General features: G+C 37.8%; 1 long non-coding RNA gene across 5 annotated transcripts in view; it reads right to left on the reverse strand.

Annotated features, from left to right (window-relative positions):
- LOC127069720 (uncharacterized) overlaps positions 1 to 27,349 on the reverse strand; it is a 31,690-nt gene extending 4,341 nt beyond the window's left edge. Inside the window, exons 1-3 of one of the 5 annotated variants that reach the window (XR_007783680.1) lie at positions 27,136 to 27,349; positions 26,821 to 26,870; positions 1,157 to 13,593 (exon numbers count right to left, since the gene is read on the reverse strand). This is a non-coding gene — a long non-coding RNA (uncharacterized LOC127069720). The other 4 variants (XR_007783681.1, XR_007783679.1, XR_007783678.1 and 1 more) reach the window with 4 other exon arrangements.
- Between the last annotated feature and the right edge of the window lie 33 nt (positions 27,350 to 27,382).

The following is a 27,382-nucleotide window of genomic DNA, read 5'->3' on the forward strand; positions in this document are numbered from 1 at the left end:
TATATTACTCTTCCTCCGAGCTCTCGCGGAGATCTCTCTCTCTCTCTCACAGAAGCGCGCGCTACGCAGCGCATAGTCGCAGAGCGTGCGCTTTTGTTCTCTTTTCCTTCTTCAAGGCCTGGTTGCCCGCTTCGCCCCACTACGCGGATTGACCGCGGCATGCTTATATCATGCTCTCTTCCCCCTTTTCCACCTCTCTCCTCTTCTCTCCCATCTACAATCTCGTCTTTCTCGCTTCCATCACCTTTCCTTACACACACGTGTGTAAGCTTGCTTCGCTGGTTAGGTACGCGCAATCGCGCAACAAACGCATACACGTATACACGGATATATACGTGCTTCCTCCCTTACCCCCTTCTTCTCTCCTTCTCTTTCTAGTCATCGTGTGCGCATCTCATTCCCCCCTCGACCCATCCTCTTCCTCTTTTCGCATAGTTCTCGCAAGGCCTCCCGGCTCTCTTCACCCCTCACGAATCATCCGCAGACTTTACCACTCCTCCTCTTCGTCCTCCTCCTCCTCCTTCTCCTCCTTCTCCTCTTTCTCCTCTTCTTCATCGTCATCCTCCACCAACACGGCTCCACGAACGAAACGACCGTTTCGCAATGATGTCATCCACGGCATTGGCGTCGACGCCTACAATCTCACCCCAAAAAAACGAAATCGACCATACTCCGTCGTCCCTCTTCCTCTTTACTCTTCTACCATTAGGCAGGTGAAACCTTTAACCTTGAACCGACGAACTTATCTCCCGTTTGATAAATGTGAAAGAAAGAAAGAAAGAAAAAGGAGATATCTCGTAAGGGAGGCGCTTTGAATATTTTCTTACAAGGAAAGAAAAAAAACGGATCGCGAGTAGTCATTTCGTTGCGAAGAAAAAGAACAAATCGCTGAGTTCTGGTATCGATAATATATTGGTGGTAAAATCGGAGTTTTATTGCGTTCAAAATGATTAATGAATTTAGATGTTCTTACAAAATATGTTCACGTTTATACTCGATTATTATATCAAGTAGGCGGAAGTGTATGATGACCTTGCAACGTGCAACCGGATGAAGCTGAAGATAAATAAACGTTTGACTTGGTAAAACATGAATGAAGAAAGGTCGTTTGTGTAAATCTAGACAAGGAAGAGAAAAATTCAAAGTTGACATGAAACACGAGTAAAAATTGATTTATTTCAACAATCTTATACACAGTTTTATCAAATGTCGGTTATACTTATATATTTTCTCTCTCTCTCTCTCTTACTCTCCTCTTTCCGAAGAGATTCTTCATTCATTTCGTTTTATATTCTTTTTTCTTTTTTTTTTCTTTCATTTTCAAGTACGAGGAGGGGAACGTGGGTAGGACGAAGTACGGTTTCGAGGTCACCGTGTAAAATTAGACATGCCGGATAAAACGAAATCTACTACATATGTACGTGGTGAAGAGCGTAGAGACGCAAGCTGAAACGAACGAAGGCGGAAACATTTGGAGTTGTTACGCGAAAGATGGCCGCAAAGCGAGGCCTTCTATAAAATGGCGCTAGGCCACCCGCGCGCGTTCGTTCGTTCATTCGTTCGGCAAAGATCACGAATGTAATTCTACTTACATATCGCGTGTGTATGTAATATATATACATATATATCTAAGAAACGTTTAACGCATTACATTTTTTGTTTTAAGTATAAGAATACTCTACGGTTAAGTCGCAAACGTTATACGTGGATTATTGGATTATTAAACGGAGTACAATTAAGCTTGTTAAGAGATTAAACGTGATTGGAATTAATAGGATTCAAACGATTATGTATACATTATATACATATATATATATATCAATAATGAATTCTATCGTTTTCTAAATATATAAAAAAATGATGCTTTCAAAAAGTAATTTTAACTGGTATCTATTATTCAATTCGTTGACTTATATTTTTATATATTTTGTCTTTCCTTTCTTTTTAATATTTCCAAGTTTTGATATGAAAATATATAAGCGTCGTAGATCAATTCGATTCATCTTAGAGTTTATATCTAAGTAAGTTCTTGCGCTAAGAGTCGATGCCTATCGCTGTTCCTGTAACTGTGCAAGAAAGTAGTACAAGGCAAGCTAGTCCCACTTCCCTTTTCTACTCGTATACACCTTCTCTCTCTCTCTCTCTCTCTATTTCTTATGTAGGTACATACACACTCGTATCTTTCTCTCCGCCTCGTTCGATTTTTTTTATTCACGACGAACCGTAACTTTCCAAACTTACCTCCATAGTCCTGTTAGTCTCTCATCTCTCTCTCTTTTTCTCCCTCTTTTTCTATCGAGATAAAATTACCTGCCACATTGATCGTTATCAATTCTTTTATCATTTATTACTTTCATATAAAGTAACTTTTATATGACCGTTATCTTAAAAGCGTTTACTATATCGTCGATTATAAACTACCGCAATTATTCTCGGAATTGTACAAAATTACGTAGATATCTTCTTCTTCCTTTTCCTCTTCCTCCTCTCCTCTGACAATCATCGTTTTAATTGTAATTACCTCTTGAAGAAATGAATTCTTCAAACGTACATATATACTTTACGAAGTGAGATTATAACAGCGCAATAATCATTGCGCAAGAGATATGAATAAGCGTAGATGATCTATCGTTCGAGGACAAACTTAATAACGACGCAACGTGACTGGAGATTTCCTATGAATAAAAAAAAAAAAAGGAAAAACGAAGAAGAAAAAATAGAAAACATTTTTTACAAATACAAAAAAAACGAAAGAATTAATTCTTCGTACGCATACGTACTACGCATCTAATTACTGTATGTTAGAGAGTAAGGGAAAGAAAACTTCAACTTGGACACACATATAAATGCTAACTGTGTAGAACTCGGCAATGGTAGATACAACGAGGCCACCACGGTATTTGCCAAGTTACGAAAGTAAGCGGCTTTAGAAAGTATAAAATGGTCGAGGTGAACGGCGACTTAGTCGGGGATCTTGCAACGGCGATTATAATACCAGCAAAAGCGGTTCGTTCTTGCTCGGTGCTGTTGCTGTGCCGTTGTTTCGAGCCATCGGCAATATTTCGTGCGGCAGGTGCAATATTGCTAACGACACCAAGAATTTTCAATCGTTGGACTTTGATTTAATCACGTATACGTTTGCTCACGAATAGATAAATATATATACATTTTCAGTTTCTCATATCACACGTATGAAATTTCGATTGCAAGACATAAAGAATGATTACGAGAAATCTAATCGATGAAACGTCCTGCGTCGTGAGGCACGTAACATCAACGACCAAGTATTTATGACGATCTCGAAATCTTGCTCTTTTTTCTTTTCTTTCTTTCTTTTTTTTTTCATTTTTTCTTAATCATCAAGGAAACTCTCAAGAGTCCATGATCTTAGAAGGATAAAGAATTCGTACTATATCGCAGAACGTTCGGTACTCGCGCAGTGTCTTCCATGATCCCAGAGCCACTAAACAAAGCACGTTACAGCTGGGGGAACACGGCTCTCACTGCTGAGTCCGAGAACACCTATAACAACTTTCGTCCGTATCTTTGGGAATAAAAATCGGGCACCAATTTCCCAATTTTTAAGATTCTTACGTTGGCTCCGAAGAGAGTTATTTTTTTGGAGAGACGAAGAGAGAGTGACATCATTTCCGTCTAGAGAGAGAGAGAGAGAGAGAGAGAGAGACAGACAGACAGACAGACAGACAGATAGATAGATAGATAGATAGATAAATGGATGGATAGTTAAATAGACAGACAAATAGACAGACAAGCAGATAGATAGATAGATAGATAGATAGATAGATAGACAGAAAAATAGATGGACAGATAGTTAAACAAGTAGAAGGAAAGAAAGAGAAAGAGAGCTAATTCGCGAGGCCGATAGGAGAGAGAAAAAGACTGACTGTCGTTACGCAGAGCCAAGCCAGTTTCTCACCCCCACTGACCCAGCGACCGAGAGTCGACGGTTGGAACACCCCCTGCGTGTACGTGTGCGTGCGTATGTCCGTACGCGGGTTAAGAAGACGTCCGTTATGTCTCGCGGCATCGACGTGGAACAGAGAAGGACGGATAACGTTGGCCAGTCTCCACGTTCATTTCTTCCCCTTTTTTTTTCCATTATTTCGCACTCCCAAGCACCATTGTCTTATTCGAGCTATACTCTTTCTCCCTATATACTTATATATTTTGGTCCTATCGATCCACGACCGACCGTCGTAACAAACGTTAGATCACACACTGGCCCAGCGAGAGAGGCCAGCCACGGTTCGATCACGTGATGATGGGTTGCGTCACATTTTCCCCTCTTACCACTCGCCGAACGAACCAACGAGCGACAAGACCGCCATCTTTACCCACTAAGAGACCAGAAGGCACGGACACGAAGTTACCACGACGTGGGATTGTCGATGGTTTCCCTTTCTTTCTTTCTTTCTTTTTTTCTTTCTTTTTTTTCTTTCTTCTTTTCTTTCTTTTTTCTTTTCTTTTTTTTTTCTTTCTTTCTGATGCTTTTATTTTTTCCCTTATTTCTCCTCCCTTTTTATTTTTCTTCTCTCTTCCTTTCACTTGCTCCTTCTTCTTTTTCTTTCTCTTCTACTTCTACTTCTTCTTCTTCTTCTTCTTCTTCTTCTTCAACCTTTTTTCCGTTCACACAAAGGGTCTCGAACCCCTCGCGTGCAAACCCCTTTTTCTCCTCTTGCAACTGTCTCTTCCCCTTTCGATACCTTCCTTTTTATTATTATGATTATTATTATTATAATTATAATTATTGTTATTATTATTATGATTATGATTATTATTATTATTATTATTACTATTACATTCGTCTCTTCTCGCACGGCAAGAACTTCCAACTCGTACTCACTTTTTCACACGATCGTATCTCTTCTCTTCTTTTGCGTGTAAATTAAAAGAACGAAAAAAAGGAAAGGCAATATTAAAAAAAAAAAAAGAAAAACGGACAAAAGAAATACAAGAAAAAAAAGACAAAAAAAGAATCGAATTAAATATTATATCAAACGGCAACTCGATCGACGAAAGAACGAAAGCGTGCGAAAGCGGAAGAAGAACCGGTGACCCACTTTCGATATCTCTCGATGACGAGAAATCCCGGACGCGTTAGCAGTAGCGGATTCCAGAATGCGGAAGTTAATCCTTTCTTTTTTCTTTTCTTTTCCTTTGTTTTTTCTGTAGAAAAAGAAGATAAAACACGAAAAGGGAATTAATCGCGAATATAATAATCGCTGCTTTCGCACGATCGAGAGAAAGAGAGGTCGAACGAGTCGAAGTTGTTGCGAGTTTCCGGTCACGTCGTCGTCGTCATCGTCGTCGTTGTTTTAGCTGCGGGCGACACAGTAAAAGAGACGTATCGAAAATTATTGAAATATAAGGGAATGTAAAAGAACGATGACGATGACTGCGATGATGATGATGATGATGGTGATGATCACGACGACGATGATGAAGAAGAAGAAGAAGAAGAGGAAGAGGAGGAGGAAGAAGGAGCTTTTCCGAAAGGTGAAGGTAAAAAAGAAATGTCGCGAACTGAGTTGGACACACCATGATGGCCGTCGACGTTATCGGACGTCGAATAAACGAGCGAACGAGCGAACGAGCGAGCGAGCGAGCGAACGAACGAGCGAGCGTACGAACGAAGGATCGAACGAACGTAGTATGGAACGTAGAAGGTAAAATTACGTTAACAATAGAGGGAAAAAAGGGAAGGTAGTAAAAGGAATGAAATAAGGAATAAAGGACAAGGAATATGAGAGGAAAATAGGGAAAGAGGGAAAAAGGGAGAGAGAGAGAAAGAGAGAGATAGATAGATAAAGAGAGAGAGAGAGATAGAGAGAGAGTCTCGCGGAACGCGACCGACCCCGAGGGCGAGCAACGACGAACGAGGATGCGCTCGAGCGCGAAGCCCGTGCCGCTCTCTCAGCTTTATCCCCACCACGATGAGCGCGCGCTCGCGGCATCCGGTGAGAGAAACTACGAGATCGCAAGCGCGCACTCGCACGGATCCGCGGTCGAGTTTCGTTGGTCGAGAACCGTTGCTACTCGCTTCGCGATTGGTCGAGTTGGGCGCGCGCGACGAGCACGCGCGCTTCCTTCGAGTGTCACCGTAGGTGGGAGAGATGAAAGGAGGGGAGGCGAGAGGGAGGAGAGGGGGTCCGAATACGGGGGTGGGGGATAGAGGGATAGGGTCGAGCAAGAGGGAGGAACGGGGAAGAGAAAGAGAGAGAATACAGAGAGAGAGAGAGAGGGTGGGACTACAACACCGTAGGGTGGGGCAGCAGCCCGCCAAGGAGAAACAAGAAGCCCGTGCCGAGCTCGCGGCGATAAGGTCGAACGAGAACTGGCCGTACCGCGTGCGGAAACGCGCTACTTATGCTCTCATGGCGGGGAAGGAAGCGCTTAAACGACGCGCGACAAGCCAACAACGTCGCCTCGAGCGCGCCAATCCACAAAGACTCAAACCTTTCTACTTTTTAGTTAGGAAGCCCCCCCGCGTATAACGAACGACTACGAATTTTGCGATCTTTCTTTCCATTTCGTCCTTCTTCTTTCGTCGTGGTCTCTTTAATTACGACGGAATTAATTCGCACGAGAATAGTAACTATCGGCGATTCAATTTGATTTCAAACGACGATTCACAAACTCGTTTCAACGTCCTACGACGGTCACCTGTTTCCGTCTGATAGAGACACAGAGAGAGAGAGAGAGAGAGAGAGAGAGAGAGAGAGAGAGAGAGAGTGAGAGTGAGAGAGGAGAGAGAGAGAGAGAGAGAGAGTGAATTTTAACGGAGCGGAGCGATCGTCTCGAGCGCGATCGCCAGACTGCCGTTGGTTCTCGTCAACCGAATGCTACTCGAATGTTTGACCCATTTTTCTATCGATCCTGCCGTTTCTGCATCTAGGACACTGCGCGCGATGCCTCCTGCCGTCGAAACTCTCTTTCGAATCCTCCCCACCCTCCCCCATCGCGATTCCTATATTCCTCTTCTCTATTCTCTATTCTAGCCAACCCCACGCTCGTCCTGCTTTTTCTTTGAGTTTTAACTCTTTCCCCTCCCCCTCCCACCCCGCCCGCCCCTCCTTTCTATCTCTCTACAAACGTTTCTCCCTCTTATCGCGTCTTCGATGACGCGAATCGAAGCTCCTACGAGAATCTAACGAGCGGACGTTTTTCTTTTCTTTCCTTCTTTTTCTTCTAACATTCTAACTTACGTAACATGGATCTCGATCACACACGTACACAAACACACACATACCGACACATAGAGAGAGAGAGAGAAAAATAGACAACGAAAGATCGCGAACATGTCCGAAAGAGATTCACGAGAGACCGGAAGTTTGCTCGGCTACTTCCTGGTTCACAAGAATGTAAAGCTTCCTGAGGAATCACCAGGAACGATCCGCACATTATAGTTTACTACTGCTGGGAAGATCGAATGCCAACGCTTGCTGCTATTGCTTAGTCGTATAGAATCCAGAAGACGAAGTAGAGGAAGAAGAAAAAGGATGAGGAGGAGAAGCAAGGGGAGGAGGAAGAGGTGGAGAAGGAGGAGGAGAATAAGGTGGAGGCGAAGGTGGAGGCGGAGGCGGAGGTGATCGCTGTGAAATATTAGGACTCCACCGACTCCACCGTCGGTCGTCCTATTTCCGCGCTCGGGAAAGTTCGTGCCGGCACCGATTGTGCGCGAAGCTACGGGAATATAAGTAGGTCGTTCCGAGCTGCACGTGTCGTCCTTGACTCACATAGCGAGGCGCGCAGGCGCTCACCGGTGCCGCATTGCTGGTCGCTAGGACTCTTTCTTTGTTCCTCCCCCTCTACGGCTCTGCTAACACTCCAAGCTTATGTATATATGTCTCTCTCTCTTCTCTTCTCTTCTCTTCTCTTCTCTTCTCTTCTCTTCTCTTCTCTTCTCTTCTCTTCTCTTCTCTTCTCTCAAGCCTCTATCTATGTTCTCTCGTGGTTTCTAAGCGCGTTTCTAAGTATCCGCGAGTAGGCTATACCCGTTTGCTCGCTTCAGCAACGACCTTACCAGAATCCATGTTGGATCTTCTCCTTCCAACCGTGTAGTCGGACTTATTGTTAGTTCTAGATCGATCGAGTTGTCTGTATAGAGAGAGAGAGAGAGAGAGAGAGAGAGAGAGAGAGAGAGAGAGAGAGAGAGAGAGAGAAAAGGAGATCATTCCCTATGCCAATAAAATCTTTCATTTGCGAGTAAGAACGACCATCTTGGTTCTTAAAACAAAACAGATGTTTCGACTTTATGTATTCGGAGACTAATTTATGCGACGTACTATTTTCGAAATCACGCCGATGGCCTAATCGAAATGTTAAGTGTTTTTAAATACGTGTAGGCGAGAGAAAAGACTTAGCTGTGTTGCGTCTATGATACAAAACGAAGAAGAAAAAAAAGATTATTGTGAAAGCCACTCTCTTTCGTTACATACATACATACATACATACATATATACGTACGTACTCTTCCATCTTCCTTCTCTTCTCTTTTCTTAGCGGGATTTCAAACATGTAAACGCGCGTAGCGACGAAGGTTCGATCGCGTGACGTAATTACGCGCTGTCGCAACGCGTGCGCAAGACGGAGACGCGTGGATCCGGTTGCTTAGGGGAAAAACCAACGTGTATCGACGGAAACCAAGCGTATTCGATTTTCTTTTTACCTTTTAACACTGTTTTTATCGTCACGATCGACACGCGCAAGCACACGCACGCGCACGCACACACAAGCACTGATTCATGACTTCGATCCAATTATCCCAATTTGTAACTTTGATTTTGTCAATGAAAAACCGAGCAAGAAGGAAAAAGGAGACTGTTTAAATTTTCCATTGGGATTGGATGATCGTAAATTATTGACGATTTATTAATTAAGCATGCAATTGGATCAATTATTTTTTCATCGATCTTTCTTAATTTTTTTCTTCTTCTCCTTCTTCTTTTCCTATTTGTTTGTTCCTCGTGGAAAATCGGCAGAGTCTGGCTCGGCTTTGGCACCGTAGGTATTGATCGCCACGGAAACTCCAGAGGGGAGAGGGTATCGCGCTGCTGAGCTGCTATCCGAACCCCAATTGGATCGACCTACCTCCTGCTAGCTGCTGCTGCTGCTACTGCTGCTGCTACTGCTGCTACTGCTGCTGTTGCTATTACTGTTACTGTTACTGCCGTTGGCAGCAGAGTGTGCGCGCGCGCGTGCACGCTACTATCACGGCCTATTTCTCGAATTCGCCAGGAAATCGCCAATGCCTTAATCTCTTAACCACACCTTTCGTCCCTTGTTTGATCCAATCGAATAAAAAGTTGAAAGAAAAGGAATTGAAAGTTCGTATCGAGTCAACGATATCGATTAGTAACTTTATGATCGAAGCTACTTTTCTCTTTCGTTTTTCTTTTATATTGGATCGTCCAAATGATCCTGCGGCTTCTTTCGACGCGTCGATTGAAAACATCAAACAGTAATAGATGTGAAACGATACTAAAATATATCTGATAGGCCTGTACGTAGATATATATCCGAAAGGCAACATTTGACCAAATATTTATACACTCTTTTCATTGAAACCTAATGATTCATTAAAATTTCTTGTATCACCGATGTGATATAAGACACTCGACAATGAATTACCTCTTGCGAAGCAATCGAAAATCATGATAAAAAATATAAACTCTAAGTTGTAACTTGTCATTTTGGAATTCGTCACTGTGTAATATTTCTTTCATATTTTCATATTTCTCGCGCACTGTCTAAAAGGATTTACCTCTCTCGGTTATCACCGCAGTAAATATTCTAACGCGAACGCGATAAAGGTCAATAGGTTATGTAATAACATTCGCTATAGGCTAAACTGTCTAGAAGTTCTTCAACAGAAATACACATGCACTCGCGAACCTTGAACGCGGATCGTTCCACCGTCATGTTTTTTTCGCGGCCGTCGATAATCACTTCCGCAATTCTGACCCACGATTACGAGTATCGTAACCACGGCAATGATTAAATATTACGACGTGTGTTTCGAAAATGTTCGAAATGATTCTTCTTGTTTCTCTCTCTTTCTCTTTTTTCTTGAAGAAGAAGAAGAAGAAGAAGAAGAAGAAGTAAAAGAAGAAAAAAGAAAACGTAATGCGAATCCTATTCGATTCGTACTCTTGCCGAGTAAGCTAACTTCAAACACGTCGTTTCTCGAATAAACGTGCTTTCTTATCTACGTACGTGCTTACGTAAGCATCTAAGTAACTATGTATGTATACATACGTACATGTAACCATCTATGTAAGTTACATACGTGGACGCCTTTCCTTGGTTTCACCCTTTATTTCGATTCTTTTCTCGTTTGCGCCATGTTTATTTCGTTGCACGGGGACGTTATCGTAAATAAGATTTCAATCTTCTCGTGTTTACTTACAAATAATCACATTGATAAAAATCTTAGATATATGTACCTTGAAACAATACTTTTCTTTTCTTTTTTTTTTATAAAACTAGTTAACTCGATTCGGGAATCATTTCATTTTCGATTAACACATATGCATATAGATATATCACGAAATTAATATCACACTTTTCTTGTTAATACATCCAACGATCGAATAATAGAGATTTAAAGAAATGCTGTTAGATATCAAGAAAGAATATTTCATTCTTATTATACAATTATCTATTTATAATATATATGTATATATGTATTCATATTTAAAGACTAACTAATGACGTTTAACTATGTATTTTGTAATCAATCGATATGTAACTACGTGTAACTACTTTTAGTCCCGTGTCCCGTTTTAACCATTAACATTAGAAACTTTCGGTTGCGTAAACCGCCATACTGTCATTACTCGAAAAGACATTCTGACGCGTGCCGAAGTCTGTCGCCGATGACATTCTCAATTCATAGCACCTGTACAAGACTCTCGCTCATCGTTGTACCCTGTTTTATAAACGTATAAGATCTAAGTATAGAGCTGACGCGCGAAAACGGATAAGTCGACTCATCGGGATGTACGTTCATGGTTGTCGTCGTCCTCGTCGTCGTCGTCGTCGTAATTCGTTGAAGCTGTGCGGTTAGATTTGCAGAGTAGAATGCGGATTAGATTAAACTCAAATCAAATGTTTTTTCCTTCGTGGAATTGCTAAGGAATATTCCACGATTTCCGTACAGAGGAATAGATTATATCTATGCATGTACTATTTATGTATTTATTAAGAAAGAGAAAAAATGTATACCCAAGTCCGACTAATTATACATCAGTATTCTTTAAACATTATCAATAACACGTGACGAAGCTAATGGTTAAAACAAAACACACACATACACACAAATATACATCCGCATATCTCTACATAATATAAAACAGTAATTCTTTAATTCATTCTAATATTCGATTTGTTTATCGCGTCATTTGTAAATGCCAATTGCTCTTCTTTCACCGCTGAATTATGACAAAGAAATCTTTCTCTTGAAAAGAGATAGATAGATAGATAGATAGATAGATAGACAAGTGGCGAGAGAGTTAGAAGGAAAAAGAAACAGAGACGATTAATGTACCTTGATATATCGAGTAAATACTTCTTAGCTATCCGTTTTCTTATATACGACCAGCATTCTCGACAATTCGAGCAACTATCGACCCCACCAAAATCTCCTGTGCTTCGTGTTCCATCCTATTCCCTTCTCGTACTCTCTAGTACTATTTCTTTCTCCTTCTAACAAAAGCACCCCTTTTCCTAGCCAACGTATATTCTCTCTCTCTCTCTTTCTATTTCTCCCTTCTCTAACTATCCTTTTTCTTCTTCCCTCAAGCTTCCTCCCTGTTTTCATCTCCTTTCTTTCCTTTTTCTGTCTCTCTCTCTCTCTCTCTCTCTGTCTGTCTGTCTCTCTCTCTCTCTCTTTCTATGTACCTAATACCTCTCTGTCTTTCTTATGAACGATCGACGGGCCCTGGGCAAGGCGTAGTGGGGGGCCACGTGCTTCCAGTACCCAGTCACGCGAGAGTGGGACACGTGGTACGATACGTCCGTCCGGATGCATAGGCGTCGAAACAAGTATATTTTCTTTTCCCTTTTTCTCTCTCTCTCTCTCCTTTTCCTTTCCTTCTCTTTTGTTTTTATAGTACCTATCTACTTCGAAACGCACCGACGTGTCTAAAATAATTAAAAAAGCACGCAACACAAAATATAACGTACTTTCTCACGGAATAAAATTTAAGAGTTAGTTTGTTCTCTAAAAAGAAAAGAAAAAAGTGAATTAGACGTTAAAACAATGAAAACAAATTAGGTTTGAATCGTCTTTGATGTACCACGAAATTACGTTACACGTATCGTTCGTTTTGTTGTATTTGTCTCGAGCGAGATCGATTTTTCTTTTTCTTTTTCTCAGATATGGAAACGTACCGATTAATGCACAAGCTTTTCGAAGAATTCCACTACGAGGAGAACAGTGTATGAGAACGTAAGTACATATAGACGAACAAACGAAGGAGCGGCACATCTAGAACGGAAAACGCGTTTCGATCGATGTCATGGTATTTCCCATAGGTACTGAGCGTCGATTACTAGGCAAGAAACTCATACACATACTCTCTCTCTCTCTTTTTCTATATATATATGTATATATATGTCTACGAGATCGATCGACTTTTCTCTCTCTCTTTTTTTCTATTCCAAGCTAATCTTTGTTGAACTTTATTAAAGTCCATTTATATACGAGAGAACGTATACGCTCCTCTTTCTCTTCTTTTTTTGCGAGTTCGCAATGTGTGGACAACCTTCGACCCCTTTCCCGCTTTGCAACGAACGAGTTCTTTTTTCTAGCGAGTTAAAAAAAAAAAGAAAAAAAAGAAAAAAGACAAGAGAAAACTAAAAAAAAAAGATACAAGAAAAAAGAATGTATATCACCTTTTATCTTATCTTCGTTGAGAGAGCACGTGGACGACGACGAGTACTACATTGTATAAGGGGTGGCCCAAATAATGTGTTACAAGGTTTTTTGTCGTTAAAATTATTGCAGATATATCGTGATTCATAATTTTCTTTTTCTTTTTCTTTTTATCGATCGAATTTAACTCGGAGATTATCTATTGGATGGTGGAGAGAGGGGAGCAAACAAATATCAGAAATGTCTGATAAAAGATAAGAGTAGGACACACCTACTTTTTGTTTCAATGAAACAGTATTTTTGAATAACTTTGTTTCCTCGTGAAATAAAAATACCAAAAATATGTCGGTATAAAAATTCTATTCAATTACGTAGTGCTTTAAATTACTTTTAGAAAATTTGTTTGTAATACCTTATTTGATTCAACTTTTTATACCCGTTAGAAACTATCTACACGTTTTTTCTAATTCTAATACGAGCCTATGTTTAGTATACATATATTTGAACCTTTTTCTTATGTACTTTCATTCGTTTGCAGTTAAAATATTTCGTTTTATTGTAAGAGCGTTACGTTTCAATCTTATATCCTGCCTTTCTTCCTCTTTGTAAAGTATACTTACAATTAGTCATCTTTTTTTGAAATTTCTATGGTCATCCATTATGTTGATCACGTTGAAACGATTTAAATAGAAATCCTAAAAAGAAATACATAAGTCGTACGTTAATTTTTCTTCTTCTAAAGCGTGTTACTCATTTTTTTAATAATCGTACTATTCATTAACAAAATTTATAAGAGATATATCATATATATCTCTTGTAACACAAAAACTTTAGAACAAACAACGTTGAAGTAACCAAATATAAATATAAATAACGTGTAAATATACGAGTCAAAATACGAGTCAAATAATAAACACGAATAACAAATAAAAACTACATAAACAAAGTATCGTTAAATGTAAAATTCGCGGTATTTCGTGCGTAATATTTTCTAGCGATCTCCCATCGATAACTTGTTAACAATGAAATCGAAAATTCTTTGATAGAACGTTGAAATTGCAAAATATAAATAACCTAATACTATAACTCATATACTATAGGGGATATCTTTATCGAAGTACTTAAGTATAATAAAGTAGATGTAAGAGTTCGTAACACTTCGACCTACTAAATCATGTTGTTTATAATATAAGGAAATTTTCTAGTAATTTCTTAGAAGAAACTTTGAATTTGTCGAACAAAGTAGCTTCCAGACAAAATAAATCTTGTTCGTTGGTAATACTAGTGGTAACTGAGAAACGGAAAAGTTTAGATGAGAGCTTAGAGGGGGAGGAGGGTAGAATCAAATAAAATCCGGTACAACACAAGGGAGCATCGACCTTTGGGCACGTGTCCGATGCCACGTGCTGTATACGACGGACCTCTTTAGTTCTATGCATCGTGTCTATTCTATTCTTTTTCCTATTATCTCTCTCTCTCTTTTTCTTTATTTCACTTATCAATAGTATCTCCATTAACGCCAATGTCAGCTGTCGTCGTTGCAGAATGAAAGACAGAAAGAGAGAGAGAGACAGACAGAGAGCGAGAGAGAGAGAGAGAGAGAGAGATCGCTTCGCTATTTTTTATTTAATCCCCATATTTTACAATAATCGGTATTAAGCAATATCAATAATAGTAATAATTCCTATCTCAAATAATATTAAAATGAGACGCAATATAACTCATACTTTTATAGACGTACGTTTGTATACATACATAACAAATAAATATATATTTAATCGTAACGCTTTGAAAACATAGGTTACTTACGTAATTATATATTAATAGATAAATATACATACATACATAGGTTAAGTTGAATCATCGACGAGGATACGGTTCGGTGAATTACGATGTGGAGTCGACGCTTTGGTGATATCCCGATAAAAGGAGAGAAAACGAAATATTTGTGGTACCTACCTAAATATATATCCAAATAGAAGAAAGAGAGATAGAAGACACGTGGAAAAAGCGCGAGCGTAAAACGTCGAGCTTTTATTGATCGGTCTTCTTCGTAACGTCTACGGGGAGCTGTTGGTCGGTCGCTCGGTTTTGCTCGATAGACGAGCGAGAGAAGTGCGGAGAGTCTATCGATTTTCAAGTGGTGACGTAAGCTTAGCTATTGGGAATGTGACTCGATCTTGGCAAAGAAATAAATAAAGGCCGTCCTTTGTGTATTGTCATTGTCCTTCTCGTCTTATCGATTTTCGTTTGATCTTTCCTTCGGGAATATATTTATGTTTTTAACATCAATAGAAAAATTTACATTGACGAAAATCAAACAAGACAGACAGAGTTTTTGCTTAGTCCTTGCTCCGTGTGAATGTTTAACTACGGTGTTCTCAGACGTTATCGCGTTCTCCTAGCGCGAACAACTTTTGTAAGGAGACTTTGGCGTATGTATCTATGTACGTACTATGAGATGGCACCGAAATATTGATCAAACAAAGCTGTCGTGTGTTTACGAGTTTCCATCACGAGCTTACTTAGGTTCTATCGCACGTAATTAATGTACCTACTTAGTTTCTTCATTATTTCCTTTTGACGTCTCTTTGAGCATGGATGTAAAAGAGGAACGTTCATCTGTATGTATGCAGATATATGTATATGTATGTATATGTATAACGGATGTGTATGTATGTGTGCAATATCGTTTACGTTGCTGACCTCAGCATGTACCGTTTCGTGATTCGTCTAACTCAAAGAGATATACAGAGAGAGAGAGAGAGAGAGAGAGAGAGAGAGAGAGAGAGAGAGAGAGAGAGAGAGAGAGAGAGAGAGAGAGAGAGAGAGAGAGAGAAAGAGGAACACGTTCTAATGAGATATTACATATAACACACTGACCGAGCATTAAAATAGATTATTCGATTAATCGCCCACTTAATCGCGACATTTAAATCGATCGATCGAGTAAACTCGTTCACTACGACTACTCTCCTTCCGAAGGAATTTGTTAAAGAGAACAAACGAGCTGTTAGATCATTCGTGAGTAATTGCAGAGGTGGATATATGTAACAGTAAATAATCTTTTAATCTTTCGTACCATATATTTATGGCATGAGAAAGAAACATAAATATTACAGAAATCCATTTGTGCAAGTACAGATTTTAAGAATGAACTTTGTTTTATAAACATATTATATAATGGACGGATTAAAATAAGAATGTTGTTATAAATCTTTTTATCCGAGGAAAAGAAATATAAGGGAAAAGAAAAAAAAATGATTATTGATTTATAAATCAGAATTCGACTTTTGGATTTTATCATCGAAAATGTAATAACCTTTTACATCGGAAACCTCAGGTTTAATGAAAAGGGGCGGTGCGTAGATCATCGATCAAAAGACGTAAACTCCGAGACGTGTGTTATGACTGATGCCCATTGCAAGGTAGAAAGAGAAGGAGAGAGAAAGAGAGAGATAGAGAGAGAGAGGGGAGAGAGAGAGAGAGAGAGAGAGAAAGGGCCGAGGTTAGCTTGGGATGCTGTTCGCGGAGTGGCTCAATACCGAGCCCCGACCTATTTGGCAATGTTCCTGATATCGGTTGATTCGTCTACATACATCTCGATTTAATTGATCTAAGATACGAGCGATCAGTAATTATTTTATCCTGAGAAATTAAAAATCATCACGATGCACGAATCGTCTTCTATACGTTCCACTCTATACGAAATACGAAAAGAGAACACAAAGACTTTTTTAATCGATGTTAATCGTCTTTGAAAGAAGAGATTTCGAAAGCTCGTCATTAAGCAAAATTATTCATTCTCACGTGGAAATATTAGAATGATTTGTAAGATAATAAAATTAAATACATCTATATACCATTCATAATTAATCTCAAAATCAAAAAATTATAAATAACGATATCAATGAAATATAAAATAAAATATAACGAGTCCGATGTGATATTATATGTCGTTCTGTGATCATTCAGGACAAAGAAAGATATAGGACCATTGTAATCAGAGAGGTGGGAGGGATGGTTTGAGTAGGGTTTATGTACTTTGTAGAGAAGACGATATGGTGCATCGTGGCAATTTATTCAGGCGGACAAGTCGGCGTTCCAGAATCGTTCTAAATTTTTATTCCGACAGTGGGTGGTATGGTGAGGTCAGCAGTACTGCGCTCTACTCACTTCTATCTCTCTCTCTCTCTCTCGTTCTCTCTACCTCTCTCTCTCTCTCTCTCTCTCTCTCTTACACTTTTCGTTTGTGTATGTGACAGCTCGATACGAGCTCCGACCTATTTGGCAGCGTTCCCGAGATCAGTCATCGAGCTATCTCCGCATGCGCTTGCCTATATGAATACTCGTTTTCTTTTTCTTTTTTTTTTATTTTTCTCTTTTTTCCTTCTCCGACGTTCTTTTACATCTTTTTCACATTTTAGTTTAATGCAAAGTGCATAATCGTTGTTGTGATACATTTTATCGTTAAAAATGTTTGATTAATATAGGAGAAAAGCGAATGATTTATCTTAGACGACAAGATATTGTATATACATACGATAAATAGTTCTATATATATATATATATATATATATATATATATATATATACATATATATCTATGTACATGTATGATATAGTATGTATAACTTAGGCAAGTTTCATTTACCAACATGAACTGTATATAACTCTAACTTTCGTGCGAAGGTTAAGGAAGAGATCTATGCCACACCTTTCTTGGCAGATACATACACGTAGAGAGCAAGAGAGAGAAAGAGAACGTTGTAAAGATTTTTCAAGCGGTAATCCCGTATGTAGAGTTTTTTTTTTTGAATTTCCCTACGATAAGTCGTAATGTTAGTTTTATGATTAACACGATAATAGGTTTAATTAATTAATGAAAAAGGAGAGAGAGAGAAAGAAAGACAGAAAGAAAGAAAGAAAGAAAGAAAGAAAGAAAGAGAGAAAACAATTTGATATATGACCACGATACATAAGTATTATATAGATAAGAGAAGAAAAGGCAGAATTAGCTGAACGTTGATTGGTCGAAGAATGAAAAGAAAGAAATAAAAAGAAGAAGGACAAGAGGAAAAGTGGTAGAGAGATGGAAGGAAGGCGAAGTTCTTGCGGCACATTCTTTTTGAGAGCAACCGAAACTAGATCACGCGAAGCTTTTGGTAAATGTGTCAACCGCCCGTGGGGGGTGTGGGATCAATACTTGCGCCCTGGTTTTACTCCCCTTGCTCCTACCTTCGTCTCTTCTATACTCCCTTCTCGCACTTACCCTCGATCCACGGGTCGAGTCGACCCAACGCTATACCACCCTATCTACCAACCTACTACCTACCTACCTACCTACCTACCTACCTACCTACCTATTCTCTCTCTCTCTCTCATTCTCTCTCTTTATCCTCCCTCTTGGCTCTTCATTCCTATTTTCGCGTATTGTTGAACGAGCTCAACGTTTGCCCTTACATTATCTACTGATATTATTTTCTAACGTTTGATCATCGTCCATCATTAATTTCTAACCTTGTATTTTAATATCAATTTATCCGAATCTTAATCACGATCGTTCTTAATTATATCCCTCCCTTGTCCTACTTACTACAGTTTTTTTTTCTTTTTTTTTTTTTTGAAAAACGTTTGATCTACATAAGCAGTCACCTAAATACGTACATTGAATTGTTTATTTTCTTTCGGTGTAATCATTGACATTCTCGTATCATTTCAATGTATATGCGTGTTGATCTCGACTTCTACGAAATCTTCGAACGATCTCCTTGAAAAATTTACACGTACTCCGATAATGTTTATCCGATCGATAACGACCAGACGGTGTTCGGTTTTATGGACGAACGATAAATTTAGTAGGTACTTACTTACTTGCATATCTACGTTATTCGATTGTTGTCAATAACGTAAAATAATAGAAATAAGCGTTTACATAGATATTGGAAACGATCTATTTTCTCCATCGTTTTCTAGATTTGTCTTTAATGTAATATTGGATTTTACTTGACCCTTTCTATATCAAGGATGAATCAAGCAGGATGAGGATCTCTTTTTCTCTATGAAGAGTACAGAGAAAGAGAGAGAGAGAGAGAGATTTTAAAGGAGAAAAGAGAATCGAGGTCGGGTTTACCCTAAGCGAGTCCACGTGCATGCTTTACGAGGCAGCTTATATGCACTCTGATTTTTGTATTCTGCTCTCTCTCTCTCTCTCTCTTTCTCTCTTTCATGTCAGTATGAAATTCCGTGCTTCGTAAGCGTAGTAATCGCGTTACCACGTCGCCTCGGTTTCCCTCTTTTATCGAAAAGAAATGGTTGATTCCTTTAAAAAAACGCTTGCCAATTATATTGCTACGTTTTAACGAATGCAAAAGTTAATCTATTTCTTTTCTTTCTTTCATTCTTTCTGGATTTATTTTTTATTTTACTCTAACGAAATAAGCTCGGAGTTCTTTCTTTTTTCTTTTTCTTTTTACTCGAGTTAAGTACCTATGCATACATAATGAATACACTTTGAAAGAAGAAATTATTATTCCTGTCCATGTCTATGGTAGCAAGTACATCAAATTACAGTCAGGTTTTCAGTACACGATAAACATACATACATACGCACATACAAACGTATATACATACATACATCTTAACCGCGACTGCGTATTGTAAACTAATCACCAGGCGAAACGAGTTCCAGGTCACTGTGTCAATCCTTTCATCGATTCGGTCGGACTATTGAAAATTTAGTAGAATTCGGTCGGTGCCATTCGGTTACATCCAGGGCACATCACGTCGAGATGACCTCTGTTCTTATATATATGTATGTATGTATGTACGTATGTATGAATCCATTGAAATATATGTTTCGCCGATCTCGTGATCCTATTACATACATTATCGTATATTTATTTCGACGTTTGACATAAAGCTTATAGATACGTTCAATGATATACACGTTTCTTTTTATAATAAATTGTAAGAAAGAATTTTTTGTACGAAATATTCGCTCTTCTTTTTTTCTCTTTATTTTCCTTCCCTCGATATAAAATCACATATCAATGGTAAGAAACGTATAAAGATAAATACAGATTCCCCTCGTTATATCGTATTATATTTCTTTTATCCGTCCGACCTTTTGTGGATAATTCTGCAATCGTTGAATGTAATCGTGGTTAATCTATATATATATATATAATATATATATATACACATACACACAAGTACGTTATGCACAAATGTGCCCATACGACGATTCCGCATTCTTCGTCGAACAATGGGTACTTGAGCTTATAAAGCATAAAACGAATTAAACTCGGTATATTTCTTATTGACGTTGCTCACGTAAAGCGCATTCCTTATAAAATTCAACAAAGACAGACAGACAGACAGACAGACAGAGAGAGAGAGAGAGAGAGAGAGAGAAAATCAAAGAGGAGATGGTGACTCGAGTAAGATCGAAAGTCACGCGTTCGAGTCGGTCATTGACCTTTTTCGGGATTCTTCCGCTCTCACGGTAAAAGTGGACGAACCAGAGTCCACGAGATGACTAACTGTGCTGGTGGTGATAGGGCGGTGGTGCCGTTGACATTAAAGAGTTACAGAACCTAACGTTTAAACTCAAAGTACCACGCGGTACCGAGTACATAACAGACACGAAAAATAGGCGACAGGACCGGTATAACGTTGCGTCCTGCATGATCGATTCTCCAGTTGCGTAATTCTAGCCATTAACTAGAGATACCAACTCGCGTACACCTGAACCGAATCGGTACCTGAATCGATATCAGAATCGTTGGACCGTACAAAATTACTCCTTTCGGACGTGCTCTCAAGCACGATAATTATCGTTTGTTAAACACGAGTCCTTCTTTCTCATTTCTTTTTTTTTCTCTTTTTTTTTTTTTAGCGCTGATCGATTGGTCGTATCAAAAAATAACAAAAGGAATTGTCGATAAAGCTGATAGTTAAACAACGTCAAAAAAATCGTATCTCATGCGTAATTCAGATTTTTAAGCGATTCGTTATTATTAACTATTTGTATGAATCATCGATTTAAACTCGAATTATCATTTATAAATCACGTATTTTTAATATCGATAATCGACGATTTAATTTATTTTATCAAATATGAATGATAAATTAAACACGTCTTCCTCGCAATTTCAGATTAATTTTACTCGCTATGGCAATTATCATTATTGCAGATACTACCTCGTTCATTAATATCTACTTTTGTCAACAATTTCAGTCATAAATGGATTTACGTGAACTCTCGGCGAAGAAGTATCATAATTCCTCTTTTTTTTTTCTTTCTCTCTCTCTCCCCCCCCTCTCTCGTTGAAAAGAAATTATCGTATAACTTTGTAAATTCGTTCTCGCTGTTTTTATTGAATCGAAAGTATTTTTTAAAAACGTTGATACGTATTCGTTTATTTAAACTTAGTAAAACGTTGCGAGAAAGGAAAGAAAAACAGCAAAATAGTATAAAAAGAAAAAAAAAGAAAATCAAAACGTTTTATTCTAATACCTCGTTGAGATATAAAAGTTACGTTGGTCTCTGTGTCGCAACGATAAATAATCTCTATAGGCGTACATTCGAAAGACCATTCCTACTTGAGATAAGTGCTTCGTACATTCGAAAGTACGTCAGCCGGTGTAGAGAAAAACCGTGAACTATGTGCCATGCGGAGCGCAACGTGTGTTACACACTGCCGTGTGCTCGGTTTCTTTGTTGAAACGTTTTCATGCTTACGGACACCTGCATTCGAGCACGTTTGAATCACATCTTTCGAAACGATCGTTTCAGTGTCGAGATTTCCATAATTAGAAAATTCTCGAGAGACTCTGATAACGTATACGTATATGTATACGTACGCATATACAAAAGGTAATACGTAGAGGCATACATTTACGTTTCAAGGATATTTTTTGTTTGTTACGATCTTACGAGAAGGTACACTCGATAATTCAGGCGAATAACGAACGAGTTTCATTTTACTGCATCGCGTCAACATCGACCGTATTATTTCATTTCTTTCTTCAAACTCATTGTCCCTCCAGATACGATATATTCGTTCAATTCGATATATTTACAGCAGCATAATGGAAACGATATAGATAACGCGTAAAAGTTATAACTATGCTATGCTACGTATTATAGGATCGGTCAATAAATAATGCGAGTTTCGGTATTCGATATCTAAATCAGACCAAACACGATTCTGTTCGAATAGAAAAGTCTGACATTACTTATTATATAATGTATATGTACATGTATTAGAGAGATATCGAAGGAAATATAGTCATCTCCCCCTTGATCCAGGCTCTGGTCATGAACGAATAAAAGGGACGGTGAATCAATCTACGAGCGTCGCGTCGGTTTGGTAGAACCGAATTGTGCCGAGTCGAATCGAGTTGAGCCGAAATCGTGAGCGTACTATGTTTCGTAAGGGTCTGTTCTATACCGATCGTAAACGAGAATGAGAAAAGGAGAAAGAGATAGAGAAATAGAAGGGAAGAGACAGAGACAGAGAGAGAGACAGAGAGAGATAGACAGAGAGAGGGACTTTCGTAGACGCAGCGAGCAACGAATAGACAAAAGGGGATTAGAGGCGAACAGGGTCGATGACCCTTGCACGTGGAGTGCTCGGAAGTAGGCCACGTCGTGACATCATGCAAAAGCAAGATGGCCGCCGGGAAACGGGCACATTCTCACAAATATGTTCTTTGCCGCGAGCACGGCCTCGTAGGCCTGCTACAGGGCCGCAGGGACATTTCTCTTGTAAAATGTTCATTGCTAACGTTGCTCTCCGTATGGACCCCTTCTCTCAGGGACGAATCGAACGATCACGAACCCCGTGCAATCAATTTCAACTCGATTCGACAAATTCGAACGACAGTTCACTACGATGATATGGAATAAGAGGAAGAGAGAAGAAAGAGACTTAACGATTTCATCGAATTATTTCCTAATCGTTCGGACGAATTCAAACATATCAGAGAGTCAAAACGTTTTAAACTCGATCCACGCTACTGTATCTCTATCACCGTGGCATAACCATACTGTACGAAAGCAGCCAATGAGAACGCTGTATTTCTTCTCGGTCAATGCTGCCATTGGTCGAAGAGAGAGGAACTCCATGAAGGTAACGCGACTCGTACGTTCTTTTTCTTCGTTTTTTGATAATAGAGACTACATAAAGAAATGAAAGGAAATATAAATGGATATAAAGGAAAAGGAAAGAAAAGGAAAAGAAGAGAAAAATAATCATTAAAAAATATAATAAAAGAAATTAAAAGAAAGAAAAAAGAGAAAGAAACGTTATAAAAATGAGAAGAAAGAAGGAATTCGGGAGGAATATGCTAACGTGGTCGATGTCCATCTACGAACGGTAGCGTGTATTTTAGCACATGTATGCTTAGAGAGAAAAAGAGAGAGGGTAAAAAGTAAAAGAGGGTTGGAGGAGAGAAGTGGTCGACGACGCAATCCGCATACGCGGTTTTTTATTCGGAACGCGTAAGCGTTCGTGCCGCGGTTATGCATGCGATGCATCGTCGAATACTGCTCAGCAAGAATATACATGTAGAAACTGCTGCATTATTCCGATGGTCGCAGCAAGATGGTATATCACCGGTGCTACGCCAGTGTCCGCATCCTAATTGCTTCGTACGTAAGCAACGCGTGCGTGTATCATCCCTTTCCTCCCCTTTCCGTACGCGCGGTCCCGCCACGAATTATCTCTTCCCCGTAAATTCCATGTAGAATCGTGTGTAACCGTTGTTAACCATCGATCCCTAACCTTTGTACATAACAAAGCTGCTTCGTTTGTAATTAACCATTTATTAGGACATGTAACTATTCAGTTATATATACGTAGCAGTTCTATATACGTAGATAGACGTACGTATCTCAATCGTTTGATTTTTCAACAATTTCTTGTATATTTTTATAATGGAAGCTTTATGTTTTTCCTTAGTATAGTATAATAGAAATTATATAATGTTAAACTTATGATATAATTTATCAGCACTTGATTGGCTAATAACTAATCTTTTCGAGTTTTTGTAATATATATTTGATATTGAAATATATATATATATATATATATATATATATATATATATATATAGACAATATACACAGATGTTTTTATTAGTCTGCGTGACCCAATAATTTTATATCATAGTACATAACTTACAATATATAAGTTAGATTACAATATAGAAATGAGATAAATTCCACATTATATAATTTTCGTTTAGACACTACGAATAATAAGGTTGTAGAGAGTTAACGATTAACAGTTGTGTAACTCGTTGAATCCATCCTCGTCGGTGTAATTAAGATTAACCTCTTTTTTCTTTTTCTTTTTTTTTCTTTTATTTCTTTCTCGAACTAGTCGGACTAGTCTCTCTACGAAAGCGAAAGATGCGTCGTCTTCTTTTGTCTCTCTCTCTCTCTCTCTCTCTCTCTCTCTCTCTCTCTCTGTTTCTCTTTCTATCTGTTAAGAGCAAATGCTGACAAATGACGAAGGCGCATGCGCTTTCTTATCGCGACCGATTAATTTTATTATTTGATCGCTCCTTCCCGACGAAGAAGCATCGTTATTCATTTCTTTATTCATTAATTTCTTTTTTTTCTTTAATTTTACGTGACAACCACGTGTCTTTGCTATCAATGAATTAGTACGAATTAAAAATATAAGAAGCATAAGTCATAAACGTGCTTTTTTTGTTATGAGCATATATTGGTAATTACATTCACACACGTTTCTCATGAATAATTCGTTGAAATAATTATCATTGTTAGATGAGTTCACATATTTCAATGATATATCTATCGGTATTGCTTCTGAAGAAAAAAAAAGAAAAGAAAAGAAAATTGTTAACAAGAAACAAGATACTTTGTCGTATCAATCGAAGTAATAATCTTTAGATTAATTCGCATTTGATTCATTAATACTATCCGTGAAATCTTTCATTACGAGTATATAAATTACAATTATAAAAAAAAAAAAAAAAAAAAAAAAAAATTATTAATTGAAAGTACCATTCGTGTAATTCTGTGTTACATAAAAGTAACTAACATACGAGTATATATATATATATATATATATATATATATATATATATATAAAAAAAAGGAAAAAAAAAATTACAAAAAAAGAAGAAAAGGAACAATGATATTAATGTTTTAGATTAAAATACGATTGAAAGATATCGTATTATCCGTGCCAGTAAAAAGAGTTTTCATAACAATATATATTATCGAACAGTCTCACTCGTAAGATATCAGCTGCCGTAGTTACAGTGCTTCGTTTGTTCGAAACATTTTTTGATGACTCCAAAAGCGAACGAGAGAGGGGACTTATTCGTGAGTATGTAAACGGAATCGTCTCACGTTGCTTGCTAGACGATACCTATATAATTTTATCGCTCTATATACGTAGTCTATATACGTGCGTATATATGTATGTATGTAGATATGTAAAAGGAAAAAAAAAAAAAATCGATTGACAGATAACTTATCGAAATCAGATTATAACAGAATCTTCTTTTGAAGAGGTGAATTTTCGATTTTCCATTTCAGAAAATATTAGAATGTACCAGAGCGTCTGTGGAAACCGTTTCTAGTTATGTAATTATCTCTTCTATTTCAAGCTGCATATATATATATATATATATATATATATATATATGTATATGTATATATAAGATATATCGGTGAATCGAGTTGCCATTACATTCGTTATCGTCAGACTCAAATTCCTTCCTTTCTAAATTTATTTCCTACCGAATTGATCTTTCGATTTTATTACCACGAGTAACTTAGTAAAGTTAGACCAGATTCATTTGGATTACTTATATTTTTCTTTTCCTCTTAATCTCCTCTGAAATCAATCTTTCGATCATTTATTATTATCCAATTAACTTTAATCATAGCAGATTCGTTTGGATCATTAGTATTTTTTTCCTTTTGTTTTATCTCTCTATGTGTTAATATTAGATCGAAAACAAAGGATAATGCAATAGCGTTGTATTATAGTTGAGTTTTTGATAAATTTAGATAAAATTATAAGTTACGGAAGTAGGAAGTGGAGACGGCACATCGTAACGACGATTCTTACGTAATGAAGGATTTTTTCTCTCTTCGTGTGATGTTTATGCTTGGTTCACGTTGGTACAACAATAAAAAAAAAAAAAAAGAGAAAAAAAAGAACAAAGAAGAAAAACGGAGAAAAAACGAGGAAAGAAAAAAATCACGTTGAAAACGATCGTTAGTATACACACTTACGTATGTACGCGTCCATGTACGTATAATGACTTTGTGTGTAGCAGGATACACACAAGGAAGAAACCACAAATTCTGAAGTCTTTATTAACTATGCGAAATGAATAGTGTCTTAGCACATGTGTGTACAAAATTTCTTAGAATTTTCATACCTCTCCTATCTCTTTCAATGTGCTCTTACGTAAAAGAGTTAGAAACGATCTCGCTCGTTATCGTTCATGTAATTTTCTCAGATCTGTATATATGCGTATATACATATATATATACACACACATACGTACACACATATGTAATCGCAGAAAATAATTTGACAGATGCAAATTACACGATGTAATTTCATTCGTATTACCTTGAATGTGACACTGCGATAATTAGTTTATTAAATCGAAATAAATCCTAAAGAAAAATCAGCCATTTTGTTTTTTTACCTTTTCGATATTCGATCGTTAAATATTTTTTCGAAAGAATTCCACGCTCCTTGTTAGTTTGTTTTTCTTTGCTTACTCGTATTTTCTCGAGTATATCATTAGTGAACGTTATTTATATTTATGTACGTAACGTAATTGACAAGAAATCGAAAATATCTTTGAGAGATATAGCATTATCAGTAATACGAATAATATGTTTTTAAACATACCCTCTCGCCTGCCATTGTTGATCTTGATGCCAATAACTCGTGTGAGTTTCCTAAACCGCATTGGAGAATCAATATTTTCGATTAGTTTAATTTTTACGCGATTACTGCACAAAATAAGAATCTTTTTTGAACGACGCGTCGCGAATTCGTCGAATACGAAATTAACAGTTAAAACACCGCCCGCGCTCTCTAGCGGGACTTTCGATAACCACGATATATCGATCTCGTTATTTCGATGTATTATTTTAGATAATATTTACGTAGTAAGCGATAGAAACGAGCATGATTTTAGTCATAAAGAATATATTTACTTACATTTTACGTACATACATACGTATTTATTTATAATTTCATCAAAATTCATTCTCGTAAATGTCTGGAATCATCTTCGATGTTGTCATTGGCTGTTAAATGGTTACGTCGATAATGCAGTACATCACGTTTTCGATGCTCGTATTTTAATTTCAACGCGCCTGATGTTTTTTAATATTGCGTTTAAATGATTAGATCGAAAGGTTAAAGGAATAGATTGAATAGAATTTGTGATAAGCGATTTGAAGAA

This window comes from Vespula vulgaris, chromosome 16, assembly GCF_905475345.1.
Source record: "Vespula vulgaris chromosome 16, iyVesVulg1.1, whole genome shotgun sequence".
Classification (NCBI taxonomy): Eukaryota; Metazoa; Arthropoda; class Insecta; order Hymenoptera; family Vespidae; genus Vespula; species Vespula vulgaris.